This window comes from Nycticebus coucang, chromosome 1, assembly GCF_027406575.1.
Source record: "Nycticebus coucang isolate mNycCou1 chromosome 1, mNycCou1.pri, whole genome shotgun sequence".
In the NCBI taxonomy this organism is placed as follows: domain Eukaryota; kingdom Metazoa; phylum Chordata; class Mammalia; order Primates; family Lorisidae; genus Nycticebus; species Nycticebus coucang.
In genome coordinates, this window is record NC_069780.1 from 103203669 (window position 1) to 103218116 (window position 14448).

The following is a 14448-nucleotide window of genomic DNA, read 5'->3' on the forward strand; positions in this document are numbered from 1 at the left end:
GGTCCCATTGTATATAGACAAATGTAATTGTTTCACAAAAATAAGCTGTTTGACAAACTCCATACACGTATAGTGTAACTAGCGTAACTAAATAAGGCTGATGACTGACAAGCAGAAGTGATCCTCTCATTTGGCTCTGTGGCTTCTGAAGTTACTATCTGCATGACTTAACTCCTTTCTATTTAAAAACCAACACAATGTTATTTTTCATAACTTTTCTGAGTAATTCAAGTATTAGAATTTTATTTAGTATGCAGTTTCATTCTATTAAATTGTATGCTGCATTATACATTAAGTAGTCCTATAACATACATTATTTAAGAATGACAAGTAATGGACATTCCATAAATCAACTTTATAGTATGTATTATTCTGTTACTTTATTTTTTCTATCCATGTGCTGGAACCAGTAAATTTTACAAGCAGAGAATACTAACTTGTCATTTATTCAGTATTATAAAGAAATCAGGTTGTCTTCATAAGTGAATGTTCTAGATTCCTGAAGATTAGCATCTTAAGTATAATAACTCAAATGTTTATTGTATTTATTAGTGCATATTAAATATGACCTCATTATCCTAATTACTTTGCTATAATTAAAACAAGAATTCTCGCTGCTTCCACTTGTTTCAGTGCTATCATTATTTACCACCTCTACTATTTGGCTTCACAAATTTAAAAAATTTGCCTTTCTTCTTCTTTTGGTTTCTTTTTCCTCAGGGTTCTTCTATACTTGTGTTCTTTGCTGCTAAGGTGATTTTTTAAAATATATGTAGTCATTCTCAAACCATAAAAGAATTTTATTTCTGCCTCTGGTGATTCCACCATTTTGAGAAAATCAATTGAAATGGGATTTGGCTATATCTAACAAAAATCCAACTTCAGTGGCGTACGCAACTTGGAGTTTATTTTTCTCCAGTAACCAAAAGATACCAAGGGGCAGTGAAGGGACAGTAGAAGACGGAGCCCCCTCCTGTCCTCCATGTCCCAGTTGCCGCTGTTTCTCTCTCCTGGCCGTCCTTACAGTGAGGCCTTCTTTCTCGTGCTGCTTCCCTCGTAGTTACAACAAGGCTAATTCTCCCCCAGTGTTGTGTCTGATTTCAAATCAAAGCAAAGGCTTTCTCAGATATCCCGGGCAGATTGGCACTTGTATCTAACTGGACAGAACTGTCTTGGGCCATCTGTAGCTGTAAGAGAAGCTGAGAAATAAAGTACATCATCAGACAATATTGAAATTCTCTTTGTAAAGAAGAAGAGGAGAATTGGCTTTGGTTAAACATCTTAGTCTGTTTTATACCACTCTACAGTGCAGACTGAGTGGTTTGTAATGCAGAGAAATGCATTCCTTTCATCATCCTCGACAGAAGGAAGCTTCCTACTAGGAGTGAGTCCAAGGTAGCGAGAATGGACCAAACTTAACCTTTATATTAAGTCTACTCTCAATAATAAAAGCATTAATCAATTATTGGGGGCAGAGCTCTTATGACCTAATCACCTCTTAACATTGGTGCATTGGGAATTAAGTTTGCAATACATGAACTTTGGGGGACATGCTCATATGATTGCAGTAGACAACTAGCAGTGTTTGTAATATTGTGTCCCTGTGATTTCTAGATTTTTTTATCCCGCGATGCTCATAATCTTTGTTGCATCCTTTGTATACTCACCTAAAAGATAAATGTTACTGATATTTAAGTAAGATGAATGTTACCACCTAGTATCTTTTGTTACCACCTAATACCAAAACATTAAGGTCTAGTTTGGAGAACAAGCTCTTACATGAAAAATGTATATAACACATGAGAATTTAACCTCACTAATGTTATTGTGACAAAGTGTGTAAGCGAGAAGGGAATATCTTGGGAAGGCGACTGCTCTCAAAGTATTCAAGTAATGTAGCTTTTTGTATAAGGAAATTAATGCCATATTAAGTACATATAACCTTTAAAACATGTTTTCTTTAACGTATTGGTGTTGCTTTTCCTTTTTCTCTCCACTTTTTGTGAGATTGGAAACAGAAAATTTTCAAATTTTATTTGACTGCTTTTTGATGATTTCCTTTCCACTACTTAATGCATAAACCATAATAGGGCTTTGTTTGGCCACTCTGCTCATTCTTTCCTCTGGGTTCAGCTGCGCTTTTTCTGAAATAACTTTGGTATTGGGGATATTTCCGTTCTTCCCTTTCTTCACACAGTCTGTATGAAAAGTAGGAGACAGCTACTGTCAGAACACAGGCTGCTCTGGTAACAGAATTCTGTAATACTGACTTCTTCCTGTGTGATCATCACAAAAGTCCAAGCGTAAGGGAGGGATAGATGATTACAGTTTTCTTCACACTACCCTTAGGACACCTGGTACAGATGGAGCACGTCATACTCCAGGGGAAAACAATGGCTCCATAGCATTGGGCCACATACAAGATTCTTAGTGTGTTATAACAGAGTGTCTTATGTATCTTGTCTATTTACTCACTGAGAAAGAAAAAATGGAAAACGTAAGATCTCAAAAATGTATTTAGTACATTCCTGATGTTAATAGAAGTCTTTGACACATTTCTGTTATCTCTTTATTATTCTTATTCTTTATATTTTACAATATTTATTTTATTCAAATTCACAGTCATGTATGTGTTAATTTGTTTTTGTTTTGTGAGTAGACTGTATCAAACTTAATAGGAATCTGACATGGAAAGACATTTAAAAGAGGGCAGAAAACAGTTTTTATAAGGGCATTTGAAGTCTGAATATTTTCCTTTTATTTCCATGGATCACACAGTAGCATCTGTCCAGCTTATATTATTTAAAATTTCCCCTGCAGTTGTATTACTTATTCTTAATGTTTTGAATTATTTTTCTTGATGTGCCTTATTTGTGGGTAATTGTCACATAGGCTGATGCTTTTGAAGGGTTCCATGTTTGGATTTCATCATTTTATGCTAAACCTTGATTCCTGTTTTGTAAAATTTTAAGTAAATGTCCTTGAGAGAAGTAAATTCCACATGTTTATGAGTTACTGTACTTTCTGTTGGAAGAAAGATAACAGTGGATTGGCTGGTCAGGTGGCTCACGCCTGTGATCCCAGCACTCTGGGAGGCCGAGGCAGGAGGATCACCTGAGCTGAATAGTCCCAGACCAGCCTAAGCAAGAGCAAGACCCTGTCTCTTCTAAAAACAGAAAAACTAGCCACACGTGGTGGTGGGTGCCTGTCGTCCCATATACTCAGGAGGCTGTGTAGGAGGATCACTTGAGCCCACAAGTTTGAGGTTGCTGTGAACAATGACGCCATGGCACTTTCCCCAGTGACAGAGTGAGACTGTCTCCAAAAAAAAGAAAAATAAAAAAAAGAATAGGATAGGTGAAGACAGAAAGGTAGAAAGGTGGATTTCTCATGTGTGTGTCACAGGTGAGGTGAGAATTATCTGCTCTGTGGACGGCAGAGTGGTGGAGAAGGTGTTCATCCCCTGGAGAAACCAGGAGAGCACACAGCTGTTTGCCAGCATGTGGAACTCTCATGGCTTTTCCTGAAGTTTGTATCCTAACCTGCTGCTAAACCAGGAGCTCAATTATTGTTTCAGGGACAGTGATCCAGAGAACACTACAATAGAAACATAATTTCAACGTTGAAAATGTATCAGAGACTATGTTTATTCTCTGTCTGGAAAGTCTGCACTGAGGCTTTATTCCGTTCCACTTTCTGGGGGAAGCACTGTATTTAGGTCACTGGAAATAACATGTCAGATTTTATAGGAGATTTCATATGTAGCCAAATAAACCTGCTAAATATATTTAGAAAAATAATTTTTATGACTAATATCTTAAAACTGTTTCCACAATAACAGTGCTGGTCATATTAGTATTTACCCTTTTGCATTGGAAGTAACTTGTCAAGCTTGGGAAGAGACTTTATAGTGTTCAAATGCACTAAATAAGTGTGTTTTGAAAACAAATTTAATATAAAATTTTAAAAAGAAGCCAATTAATATCAAGTAAAAATATTATCTGAAATCATTAGGTAGCTGTGGAAAGAACCTGTTTTTTTGTTTTTTTTTCTAGTGTAACTTTTGTAAATATTTTCAGTGGAGTAAGAAAAGAGGGATAAGATCCAGTTACAGCTGGAAATTTGAATGTTTAGTTTAATTTCATTTTTCAGAAATTAAAAAGCCTCTCCCCATGGAGAGATGCCAACATAGAGGCCAGGCAAGGTGGTTTGCGCCTGTAATCCCAGCACTCTGGGGGGCCAACGTGGGAGGATCCCTTGAGGCCAAGAGTTCAAGACCAGCCTGAGCAAGAGCCAGACCTTGTCTCTACTAAAAATAGGAAAACTAGCTAGGTGTGGTGGTGGGTGCCTGTAGTCCCTGCTTCTCGGCAGTCTGGGGTATGAGGATGGCTTGAGCCCAGGGTTTGAGCTTGCTGTGAGCTATGATGATGCCAAGACACTACCTAGGGTGACAGAGTGAGCCTCTGTCTCAAAAAAAAAAAAAAATGCCATAGCAATCATAGTAAATAGAAAATTAAATATATAACACATCCTCTTACTCAGCAACAGTTACAACAGCCGTCGTTCTTTTTCCAGCTCTGTCTTCATGGTGCTCATTTGGCCTCAGTGGCTGTTCTTTCTCTTTCTCCATCGCTGGCTACTCCTGTTCTTGAATTTTTAATGTTGGAGTGACCAGGGCTTAGCTTCCTGTCCTCTCTCCCTTTTGAACTCTCCCATCTCTTTTAGTGATTTAACCTAGTTCCTGGTTCTCAATATCCTGAATCTTTCTCTCTAATCCACATCTCTGTTCTTACCTTAAAATATAACCAACTCCCTTTTCAGTTCCCTGTTTGAACATTTCCACATGGATATGGGTACTAGACTTCAAGTTTAACATATGCAAAATTGAAGTTCATCGAGTTTACCCATAGCTTTCCTCAATCAATGGTGGCAAATTTCTTTCATTTGGTCGAGTCAGAATGCACAGTGTCACCCTTGTTTCTTTCCTTCCCTCCAGACTCATCAGGGATGCAGTCCACTTGGCTAAGTCTTCAAAATGTATGCAGGATGTGCCCACTTCTCACTGTGACTGCTGCTTCCTCTCTGCTTGAGCCACCTGGGCTCTCCCCTGGTCTCACTGCTTCTATTCCTCACCTCCCCAGAAAGTATTCTCAACAGAGCAGACAGAATAACACTTTTAACACATAAGTCACTTTATGTCCCTCCTCTGTGATATATAAGGCCTTAGAATAGCCTTTTACTTTATAAAAAGCAAAAGCCTAAGTCTCTATGAAGTAATAGCAGTCAGGGTGCTGGTGTTATTTTAATTTAAGAGTTTGATGACTGTCCCTTCTGTAGAGGTGTGGACAGTGTTACGGAGACAGAAGAGCGTGAAGCCTCGGGGGCCAACTGGCAACAGTGGGAAGTTTTAACCACCCTGGGTCTGCAGGGGCAGGTCTTATCAGTCCTGAGAAATGCTGGGCACTATGGAACATGGGCGGCAACAGGAGACACCAACTGCAGAGGGCACCCACTCCCCTGACTACAGGGGAGGCGTGGAGAAAGGGAGTGGAATAAATATCCCAACCCGTTTTTCCTTCATATCCTGGCCAGACACTTGGCGGGGTCAGTCTTTTTTATTTTAACTAATCCAGTGGTGATGCAATGGTATCTCATGGTGGTTTTATTTTGTCTTGCCATGGAGACTGATGAAGTTGGATGCTCTTTTATGGGTTTATTGCCCATTTGGATATCCTCCTTTATAGAACGCCCTTTCAAGTGTTGCGTTCCTTTTTCTTTTCAGTTCTATATCGGTTTTCAACAACTGATTTTGAGAATTCCTTCACAGGATTTAGAGGCCAGACTTTGTAGACTATATGCCTTGCAGATATTTGTCTCTCTCTCTCTTTTTTAATAGCCAGTTTCTTTTTAATGTAAGGTGATTTTTCTTGTTTTTCCTCTATGATTAATGCATTTTCTATCTTGTTCAATAAGTCTTCATCTATCCAGTATCATAAAAATAGTCTCCTAAAAGATTTACTGTTTTTAACTTTTACATTCACATTTGCAAACCTGGAATTGACATTTGTGCAGGGTATCAAGGGTACCTGGAATTGATACTTGTGAGGGGGTCAAGGTTAATTTTTCTTCCTTTGCTATCGAGTTAACTCAGCATCTTCCCCATTGTTCTTAGTGTTTCCCTGGTCATAAGTGATATCTCTGTACTGTTCCTTTCTAGACTTTGTTTTGTTATTGTGCTGTATCTCACATCAGGATCACACTGCCTCACTTCTGTAGTTTTATAGCAAGTCTAAATGTGTATATGACACAAATACCTCCAGTTTGTTGTTCTTTAATAGTGTGTTGACTATATTGGCTGGCATTGCATTGAATATAAAAATTGGTTTGGGGAAACTGATGTATTTACACTAATGAGCTTTCTAATTAGGCATAATGGTCTCTTCCTTATGAATAAGGTCCCTAAGAATGTGACATTTTCCGTGGTATTGAAAAAGATAATTGCTTCTGCATTTTGTTGTCTACTATTTTCTGGGTATAGAATTCTAGATGTTTTCCTTCTACATTTTAAGTATTTTTTCATGCTACGTTCTGATTTTTTTTTTATTTCCACTGTCAATCTTATTGTTGCTCCTTTGAATGAGAAATGATTTTCACCGTTGGATTTTACAACTTTCTGGGTTCGGATTTGAGCAGCACGATTACAGTGTAGTCTTTCAGGTGTAGTTTTCTTTGTATTTAATCTGCTTGGTGTTCATAGTGATTTTTTAATATATGATGCCTTTTTTTGTTTTGGAAAATTATAGACCACTATTCAAGTATTCCTTTTACCCAGTAGTCTCTGTCCTCCAGTGGAATATGTGCTAGACCTTTTTACTGTTGCCTTTGATTTCATATCTCCTCTGTCTGTTGTCCTTTTTTTTCTAGTTTCTCCTGGATGTTTTCTACTATCCTTTCAGTTCACCAATCTTCTCTATAACTCTTAGACTATTAATTTAATGTGTTGATCTATTTTCAGTTACTCCATTATACATTTCTCAGTTTTCTATTTCTACATTCCATTTCTCCCATCACATTCTTCTTGCTTTCTGCTTTCTTAAATGTACTAGATACAGCTTTGCAGTATCTATTTCCATATCTGCCTTATCTGGTGTTTCACTTTTAATGTCCATATTTTCTATTTTTTATTAGTCTTATTTTTAAATGTGGCTGAAGGTGTTTGAGTATCTGATGCTGTATATGGAAAATTGTAACTGATTTTTTTCTTCTAGAGAGGGTTTAATATATCTTCAGATAATAAACTAAAAAGGGACACATTACCCCAATTCCATCAGCGTGTGACGTGGCTGAAGACTTAGGCTACTTACCTGCATTCTTTGCATAGATCAGAATGGTCCTGTTCCACCTATGCTCTTTGAGAGTTGTTATTCTGGAGAATCCTTTCACAGTCTGTGGGTCTCTGCCATTCTTTTTCCTTGGTGGGTTATGAACCCGAGCCGTGGTGACATCAGCCTTACAGGACCATCAACATTCTTGTGCTTGGCTTCTTTGCTTTGCATCCCAAATAGTTTGAAAACTTAGTCACTGCCTGCAGAGGAAAACCTTGAGCACCAGGGAGGCTTATTTCTTGCTTACTTTCTCTCCACGATCTAAATCCTGCACATGTGATTGCCTTTAAAGATCCAAACTTTTAATATTTTGTTTTTCTCATTAGCCCTGTGAAAACGCCAGAAGTCTTACTTTTTTTCTTATTTTTTTGGCCTCTTTGTTGTTTTCTGCCTGGATTTTTGACCTCTTACACATCCAGAAGCTATCCCATTCCCAAGTTAAAACGTAAGTGACCTCACTGATCAGTAAAATTAAAATAATAGAAATTATACCTTGTATTTTGTCAGACCACAGTGCAATAAAGGTGGAACTCAGCTCCAACAAAACGTTCATCCCACGCAAAGACATGGAAATTAAACAACCTTATGCTGAATGACAGTCGTGTTCAGGAAGTGATAAAAGAGGAAATCGTTCAATTCCTCAAACATAAGAACAATGAAGACTCAAATTACCAAAACCTGTGGGATACATCAAAAGCAGTTAAGACTTGTTTTTTTTGTAGCATTAGATGCCTATGTTCAAAAAACAGAACTCATGAACTACCTTATGGAATTGGATAGAGAAGAACAATCTAATCCCAAACTCAGCAGAAGAAAAGAGATTAATGAAATAGAAAACAAAAGAATAATTCAGAAAATTAATGAAACAAAAAGTTTGTTTTTTGAAAAAGTAAATAAAATAGATAAACCTTTACCCTGATTAACCAGAAACAGAAAAGTAAAATCTCTAAAAACCTCAGTCAGAAACGATAAAGGAACAGCTAAGGAGACAACTAAAGCAAATAGACAACCTACACAATGGGATAGGATATTTGCATATTTTGAATCAGACAAAAGCTTGATAACTAGGATCTATAGAGAACTCAAATTAATACACATGAAAAAAGCCAACAATCCCATATATGAAAGGGCAAGATACATGAATAGAACCTTCTCTAAAGAAGACAGATGAATGGCTAATAAACATATGAAAAAATGCTCATCATCCCTAATTATTAGAGAAATGCAAATCAAAACCACCCTGAGATACCATCTAATCCCAGTGAGAATGGCCCACATCACAAAGTCTCAAAACTGCAGATGCTGGCGTGGATGTGAAGAGAAGGGAACACTTTTACACTGCTGGTGGGACTGCAAACTAGTACAACCTTTCTGGAAGGAAGTATGGAGAAACCTCAAAGCACTCAAGCTAGACCTCCCATTTGATCCTGCAATCCCATTACTGGGCATCTACCAGATGAATGGACTTAGTTATAATTACAGTTGACTTTTAGGATTGCACAACTTACAAAGTAGTGCCAAACAAAAGCAGGAAGGTATACACCATTATGAAACACATTGAACATCTTAATCTTTAGAACAACATAAAAATTATTATGAAACATATCTAAACATAATAAAGCTAATATGCAAAATTATCAGTAATTATTTGAAGGTAAATGAAAAAGAAAGCAGAGGAAGTAGGGTTTGAACCAAGATTTATGGGATCCCAAACTTAAGATCTTTCTTTTAAGTCATGTGCTTAAGTATACGAAGGAGGAGGAGATGGAGAAGAAGAATACGTAACTAAACAAGAGTATTAAGATACATCACGTGTCACTCCTTCCTGCCGCTGGGCACATGCCCAGGAACCACATAAGGGTATCTCATTGGCTCACTTTTCTTTTCCCTTATGTAGATTTTAGTTGCAGTTCAGAATTAATTTTCCTAATGAACAATCAGTAACAGTTGCGCCAAACATTTCAATTTACAATATACATTAAATGGGTTTTCAAGTGAAGAATGCACTTTCTCTTTTTTATGACCCACAGTGTAGTTGCCTTGTGTCTGGGATGCCCTGCACTCTGTTGGTTTATAGTTAAGATCTAGCCGTCTGAGGGGTCACATACACAGCGCAATTCAGGAGCTACATGGCAGTTTCCCAGTTGCTGTGGTACTGTATAACCAAACCATGTAAATCAGGCTCCTAAGTGGACTCTTTGGCCTGAACTTTTCAGATTTTAATGTGCATAAGGAGTGTTCCAATGTAATTTTCATCATTGCTGATAGGCCAGCTCACATAGTCCTGGGAGTGATTTACATAAACTAAGACATTATTCCAGCAATTAAATCAGCTGGAATTAGCACCAAAGCATTTTTTTTTCTGTCCTGTGCACTAAGAATGGTTCTGTGCTGCACTGTTAAGTGTAACACAACCTTCCCTGTGTTATGATTTTATAGACAAACTATCAAAATGGAGCTTTTGTTTGAAAAATAAGTATCTGGACTCTCCTGTGTGCTGAAACACAGTTCACAAGAAATACTGGACGATGAATAATTACATTGATAAAAATAATTGATAAATTAGTACTGTTAAAGCTAATTATCCTTTAACTTTCTCTCTTTGGTTTCATTTTCAAATACAGGGAGTTCTTATTGATTTTCTTAATGGATAGTAACTTTATACGTTTGTTGAGTGTTTGCTGTTTATTCATTCCTCGATCACTAAGTTATTTAACCACTGTTGCTGGAGGTTGTACTGTATATGATACATAACTCTTTAAGATGCAGTGAAAAAGGTACCTGAACTTTGGACAAATGTAAATTTTGCCTCTGCTTAAGACACTTTAAGCATATATTTTTAAAAAAATGTCTCCATGACCCATGGCAGTTTCTCTTCTTCTGAATAATCTCAGTGATGCCAAATGTAAAAACAATTATTCATTTGGAGCCAAGTCTAGTAAATACTGTGAGTATTCCTAGAATTATGAGGGAAGGCTAGTTTTGATCAAAGTGTTTATACAACTATAAAATAATGAGATCATTATTGTGTGTGTGTTCTGAAAACAATTTCAAACCTGTGGTTTGGGTGTAGTCCCAGCCCCTCTTCATGGCCTCTGGGTACAAAAATCTCCAGACAGCTAAGCAGCAAAGCTTGGGGCTCACACTTCTTGCTCTCGTTCAAGTGGGCTCCAGGCTGATTTCTCTTAGGTCCAACCCATCAAGAAGCTATAAACCTACATGGAAAGTGACCAAGACAGCACTTAATTTGAATGTGGTATTTACCAAAGCTGCTCTTATGTCCAGATTGTTTCATAGCGTGATGCGCAAAGTGACTTTAAACTCTGGAAGGTTTGCTGCTGAGTAGATGCTGTGGCCTGGTGTACATTCTCTCCTTGGTTACTTCCTTCTCCATCGCAAGTTACCAAAATGGCTAAACATAACTTCTTGGGAGCCTGGCATTTAGACTCAAATGGGTATTTGGTTTTATGTTATTTCTTAAATGAACTCAAAGCCCTTCTCTCATGATTTCAAGCTGCAGTTTATTTGCACCTTTTGCTTGGGTCTAACATCTTATTCTTTCAGGTAGACATTTTCTTCTAATTATTATCATCATGCTAACCAATGAACCTTTATTCACCCAGGGAAGAATGTGGTACACTAGCTGTAAGTTTGAAAACATGTTCTGCTCATCTTTGCTTCTACAGCTTAAAAAGATACATGAATATATTTAAACCAAATTGGGCAATTATATATAATGGGAATTGGAAACATGGATGATTTTAAAATAATCACCATGGGATAAAATATGAAAATGTTTTATGAAGAGTTTGTGCTGAAACAGCAGGTAGGTAGTAATACCATAGATCTAATAGTTTGCTGCTTCTTTCCTGTTTCATAATGTATAAAGGATAATGAAACTAAGGAAAGTTTTACTGGGGAGAAAAAAGCAAAGTTATCCTACAAAAGTTCTGTGATTAGATTCTTTTACGATTATTCTGGTCAGAACACAAATTTATACTTTTGTTAGAGGGCTTTTATATCAAAGGTGGAAAAGGTATTTTTTTTAAATTTTTTTTTTATTTTGAACATTATATAGATTACATGAACACTAAAACAGCAGTCCCAAACCATGTTGGCATCAGGGACCAGTTTCACAGAAGTTTTTCCATGGATAGTGATCAGGGAATTAGATTCTCATAAGGAGTGTGTAGCCTGCCACATGCACAGTGTTCAGCCAGGTTTGCCCTACTCCTGTGAGAATTTAGGGCCGCAGATGTGACGGGGAGCCGCTCAGGCAGTGCCGTAAGCGATGGGGAGCAGCTGTAAATACAGATGGAGCTTTGCGCCTTGCCTGCCACTCGCCCCCTGCCGTGTGGCCTGGTTCCCCACAGGCCACTGGCCATTACCATTCTGCAGCTCAGGGTTTGGAGACTACAGCGCTAAAAGATAACATTTTTTAAAGAAACATCAAAATAAATCCAGAATTAATCTACATATATTTAATTAAGCTGTAAAATATCTCAAGTTTGACATTTCTGTGTTAAAGTTATATAGTATTTTTTTTTTTTGCAGTTTCTGGCAGGGGCTGGGTTTGAATCCGCCACCTCTGGCATATGGGGCCAGCGCCCTACTCCTTTGAGCCACAGGCACCACCCTATATAGTATTTTTTAGGATACTTTCAAATTTCTTTTATAATAATTCCTTCAGTTAACTAATTTTTATGGTAGATTACATTTCTTTTTCTATCTTGGTTTACATTTGACTTTAGAATGTTTATTAATGCGGCAGAGTAGGTGGTCTTTTAATAGTGCACATTTTATTTAACCACTTAAAAACAATTATTTTTGAATTAGAAAGATAGTTTTAAAATCCATTCTTTTTTTTTTTTTGGCCAGGGCTGGGTTTGAACCCACCACCTCTGGTATATGGGACCGGCGCCCTACTCCTTGAGCTACAGGCGCCGCCCTTTAAAATCCATTCTTAAAATAAGTTATGTTTTATTTGACAAATATTGATATCAAATGATTTATAAATATTGATATCAAATGATTTATCATTGATAAATCTTTAGTCTAGCTGAGAATTGTTTTTAATTTGGTAAACAGTATAAATATGAAAAACACTGAAGCAATTATGAACTATCTGACAGTTTTACAAAAGAATATTTAAAAATCATAAATATTCTCATCAAAATGAATATTTATATCTAAGATCGTTTTTCATTCCTTATATGTGTATCAACTTTAAAATACATCATTTTCTCAGAGAAAATAGCTTACCATTTAGGAAGTATTATGTATACTGAGCATTATACTGAGGTCTATAAACTTGTCATTGCTTTTAATCATCACAAAAATATTATGAGGTAAGTGTGTTTATTTTATCCTTTTTACAGAGAGATGAAACCATACATTCAAGTTCTATAGCTGATAAGTACTGTTGAACAAAATTACTGTATTAGTTTATCTGTGCATCCAGTTATGATAGATATTTAAAATTATCATAAAATAATTGTTAACTAACTATGGGATATTTACATAGTATTTCATCACTTCATTATACAAACTTGTTTAGAAATATGAGTGAACTTTGACAAATCATGAAATCCAAAACTATCATTGTCCAAAAGCATGCAGCCTTTCATTTTTGTATTAGTGATTCAGGTGCAAATTATTTTAAATATTATCCTCCTTTTACAAGAAATATTTTTCAGGCCCAGAGCCCAAATAAAATTTTCTACTTTTGGAAATTAAAGCATGAGCCTCTATGGAGGAGATTGTGCCTTTTCTCTAGCAGAAAAAAAAAAAAAAATGCATGTAAATCTGTTATTGAACAAACAGGTACAGTTATCTCAAAGCAACTTAGTTTCTGAAGACTTTGCTATTTTAGACATGATAGAAGGCTATCGTATGTAAATGTAGCAATTTACATGCAATAAATTTCACAAATTTATATGAAAGTATTTTATATAATTTACTGAAACAATTTCACAGTCCTTTCAAATGATGTTAAAAATGACCCAAGTGGCACACACCTCTTTGAAGAACGTGTCCTGGTCAGGGTTGAATTCTCAGGATTGCATCTTGCCGTGTTCTGCCCAGGGTGTTGCCTTTCAGAAGCTTTGCATTTGCATTTGTAACCTCTTATGTTTTGCATTTTGCCATTTCTCGCTCCACTGAATTTTTTCTACATATCAAAATAGGCAAAATTTTCTCTAAAAGCCTCTGTCCAAAACATCCAGTGCTGAAACAACAAATGGTAGTAATTACAGCATATATCTACTAATATTTTGGGGTTTTTTCTTTCCAGTTTTATGTCAAACAGTAAAACAGGGGCGGCGCCTGTGGCTCAGTCGGTAGGGCGCGGGCCCCATATACCGAAGGTGGCGGGTTCAAACCTGGCCCCGGCCAAACTGCAACCAAGAAATAGCGGGGCGTTGTGGCGGGCGCCTGTAGTCCCAGCTGCTCAGGAGGCTGAGGCAAGAGAATCACTGAAGCCCAGGAGTTGGAGGTTGCTGTGAGCTATGTGAGGCCACGGCACTCTACCGAGGGCCATGGAGTGAGACTCTGTCTCTACAAAAAAAAAAAAAAAAAAAAAAAAACCAGTAAAACATAGTTCAGATACCTACAAGTCAGAATTTTGTCTTAAGTGGAACAAATTTTTACTGTTCTGAACAATAAATTATACTGTCAAAATTTAAATTGTTCAAATAAAAACATACAATCATTAACTGTACGCTGATGAAGTAAGAAGTAGTAAATCAGTCTCATATTTTAGCCTAAAAGTGCAGGTTAACGTGCCGGAGAAGGGAAAGGATGTTTTAAAATATCTGAAGTCATATAATTAATAGAAGACATTTTCATTTATATATGAAAGACTAGTTTTAAGAAACCATCATAGAACTTGGGGATTTAATGGTTGTATCTGGATTACTTAGTAAGGGGTGCAGGAAGGAACTCCAAGAGAAGATAGAACAGTATACAGCAAGGTAATAACAGTTCTTGAGAGGTTAAGAACAAACAGCAAAATTCCAGGACAGAGAAGTCTGCTGGAAATTGATACTTTCTTTTGAACCAACGA

At 36.8% G+C, this 14448-nt stretch overlaps 1 protein-coding gene and 1 long non-coding RNA gene across 2 annotated transcripts in view; one reads left to right on the forward strand and one right to left on the reverse strand.

Annotated features, from left to right (window-relative positions):
• Positions 1-14448, forward strand: part of VEGFC (vascular endothelial growth factor C) — a 74415-nt gene that overhangs the window by 16987 nt on the left and 42980 nt on the right. The gene's annotated exons all lie outside the window — the stretch shown is intronic.
• On the reverse strand, positions 527-13898 carry LOC128581876 (uncharacterized). The gene is made up of 3 exons (XR_008378935.1): positions 13403-13898; positions 10442-10600; positions 527-1199 (listed from the first exon to the last, which is right to left on the reverse strand). It is a non-coding gene; the product is annotated as an uncharacterized LOC128581876 (long non-coding RNA).